This window comes from Mercenaria mercenaria, chromosome 14 (assembly GCF_021730395.1).
Source record: "Mercenaria mercenaria strain notata chromosome 14, MADL_Memer_1, whole genome shotgun sequence".
Taxonomy (NCBI): domain Eukaryota; kingdom Metazoa; phylum Mollusca; class Bivalvia; order Venerida; family Veneridae; genus Mercenaria; species Mercenaria mercenaria.
In genome coordinates this window covers 48,111,845-48,114,998 of record NC_069374.1, presented here as the reverse complement: position 1 = coordinate 48,114,998, position 3,154 = coordinate 48,111,845, and the positions used below count along the sequence as shown (strand labels likewise).

General features: G+C 33.9%; 1 long non-coding RNA gene across 1 annotated transcript; it reads right to left on the bottom strand.

Moving 5' to 3' along the window:
• Positions 1-983: 983 nt before the first annotated feature.
• Positions 984-2,703, bottom strand: LOC123527942 (uncharacterized). The gene is made up of 3 exons (XR_008366932.1): positions 2,596-2,703; positions 1,419-1,566; positions 984-1,108 (listed from the first exon to the last, which is right to left on the bottom strand). It is a non-coding gene; the product is annotated as an uncharacterized LOC123527942 (long non-coding RNA).
• Between the last annotated feature and the right edge of the window lie 451 nt (positions 2,704-3,154).

Sequence of the window (3,154 nt, the reverse complement as noted above, 5' to 3'; positions counted from 1 at the left end):
CTACTGCAATTAGAGAGACCGTGGATCTAAACCAGACTGCGTGGATACGCAGGCTGGTCGAGATCCATGCTAGCAAATGGAGTATGCTGGTTTTCTCATGGTGCGGCTCATTTCATCTTGAAAATTCAATCGTCGAGATATTTTTTCAACCATGATCAGGAATACACTTATTAACATATAACAAAGCTATAGGTCAGGTGACTATAATGTTTCTTTAAGGTAAAGGGAAAACACTACGGAAGAAAAGCAATATCGTCAAACTGTCATACTAAACGCAAAAAGAATATATTCGTTTGATTAATTGCTTCTCTTTTTTTTTTAATATTATCCTTTTTCAACATCACCATGTCGTCAATGTGGCCGAAAAGTAATGGTCTCTGATTTTGAATCATTTGCATCTCTAAATCCCGCTCGCGGGGCTAGATTTGAAATGCAATCCATCTGACTTACGGTAGACCGATTGTTCTGCCCAGATGCTCCACCACCTATTACTCGAATTCATTTACGTCGGGTGATGTGTCTACTACTGCGTATCAAAATTAAGAACGCTGTTATGTTACTTTTGAGCTGTTAGTTTTCATTTAGACTTCCCTAGGAATATTAAAATGCACGCATGCAGAACAAATGCCTAAACGAATTATATAATTAAATTTCATCGCTCCCTTTTGGAAATAAAGAGATTGCAACGGGTTTATATATAAAAACAAGTTTATTAAAACTGATGTTAAATTTTAATTCAAAGGCCCACTTTTGTTTACTACACACATTTGAACCTCGATTGTCACACGGTCAATCACCTGCTGACAATCCTGGCAAGTTTCAAGTCTGTTTGTACATTTTACACCGACATGTTCCCTCTGAGCCTCCGTAATTTTTAGTTATGTGTAGTTTTTCATTTTATAAAGCCAATAGCAATTAAGAAATTGCACTTTTGTTATCAAATTCAACGATGTGGTTTTAGTAACAGCAAACAACACAAAGCACTTGTCTTAGCAAATTTTTTATTCGACGTACAATTTATTGTTTTGGTCCAATGTTTTTACAGGGATTAACAGACGGATCAGTAGTTTGAGGCGCAAGATGAAACGTATGTGCCAGCGTTTGGAATCTGTAAGAGAAAAAAATGAACTGTAAAGACATGTCTTCAAATGATTTTTTTTTTCTCTTTTTTTTAAAGCTATGTTCAAACATTCAGTGAAGAAAAGTTGTAGTAAATTATGTCTTGTTTATTAACAGGAAATTAAGTTTCTAACAAACGATATAGTCGATGTAGAATCGTTTTGTCTATATATGATAAACTGTTAACTCACCCCATCACCATCCACCCCGCCCCCGTTGGACATACACGAAAAGAACCTTTTGGAAAATGGATAGCAGCAAGACAAACAGTAGGTGAATGGAAACCAAAATCAATTTACCCATGACAGACAAGTGGGCAACCATAATTAAGAACGTGTCCCTGTTGCAGAAGGTTATGGCACTAAGATTCGCATGCAAGTTCTGTCGGATCGCTCCCTATTACATCCAACATGATCTGTATGTCGCATTTCAATGTAGTCAAGTCAACTGCAAATTCAATTAACATATCATTATACGGCATTTTTGGAGGTAACAGGAACATTTCTAACGACAATGTATTTATTACTTGCTAAATTTATAATAACATATGTCGTCACCCTGGTGCAAAGTTAATAAGTCATTTTTTTTAAGTCAATGCAGTTATCCACATTTTGCTCTGAGGTGACGATGTATCTATTATATTTCAAGTGATAGAAAGCCAAACATGCGCTCATTTGTAAAACGAGCGGGTTAAGTGTATTCTTTAAGTTTTAATTTTTTTCTGAGACACGAATCAAATAGATATTTAATTCCCTTGAAATCTGGTAAATTCAATCTTAGTTTTTGGGTGCCCATCCACGGATATATGTGAGGCCAGTAGGATAAATTGGAGGAAGGCGAGGCTTTAGCCGAGTAACCATATCTATCAAGTGACCTCACATATTTCCGTGTAGGGTCACTAACAACCCCTAAAAATGAATTGATTTATCGCCCTTGAAATCTGCTAACCCTACATGGAAACATAGGGGTTCACCACCTTCCCACCAACGACAATGCTAGATCTAGAATCTTGTTGAAAGTGAAAAAATTCAAAATGTCTACATGCTTATAACAAACAAACACAATGGACACCGCATGTTATTTAAAAAAAAACTGCATAAAAATCTTACCACTTCTACAATATATAGCAGTATTAAATGCTTTTTCTATATTTTGTGTTCAGTGGGAAAGGAAAAACAAGATAATGTACTTCTATTTGCACGACTTCAAGGCATAAGGTAATTGCAAGTAGTCATTGTTTTTAACGATAATTAATTATGAAATTTAAAAAAAAAAATCTTCACAGTTTTGAACTTTTATATTATTGAATAACTGAAACATAACTCATGATTTATAACAGAATAAAAGTAACGTGTGAATAAACAAATTACAAAAATAAAATTAGGTTTTCAAAAATAATATGTGCAATGAAGAAATGGTCATAAAATTGAGCTTCACACAAGATCAATGTTAAACAATTAAGCAGGTTCTTCTTACACGCATTTCCACCGAAGACTGATTCAAGAAATCTTTTCTCTGGCGCCGAGAGCACGATCGGAAGTATACACAACACGAATACAGAAAACCTCATTCTTGCCGTTGATCTGTTGCTGAGCAAACAACATTTTTGAACAAGACACAAATAAGAGTTAATGCTGCAAAACACTTTTTATATTCGAAAATATATTCCTATATTTGCTTATTGTATTTATTAACTAGATGATATATATTAGCAACACTGTTGAAACGCAGAAACTCAAATGCATTTTTATAATCTAGACAAATCAAAGAATGAATAAAGTATCAGATATGAATATGTTCATGAAACTCACGAAAATAAGTAGACAAAGAATTGAAAAGTAAGCTTAAACAGACATTGGTGCGTAAAACATAAACAATGTTTAAGAAGTTAAACAATAAATACAATCTAATTCAAATATATCAAAAGTATAAGCAGATAAACACAGCTGAAAACAGGTCTTCTATAAGTTGTCGTAAAAATGTTTTGTCATTTCAAATCGCAAAATTGTCACAAATTCATCAAAATACCAACTTT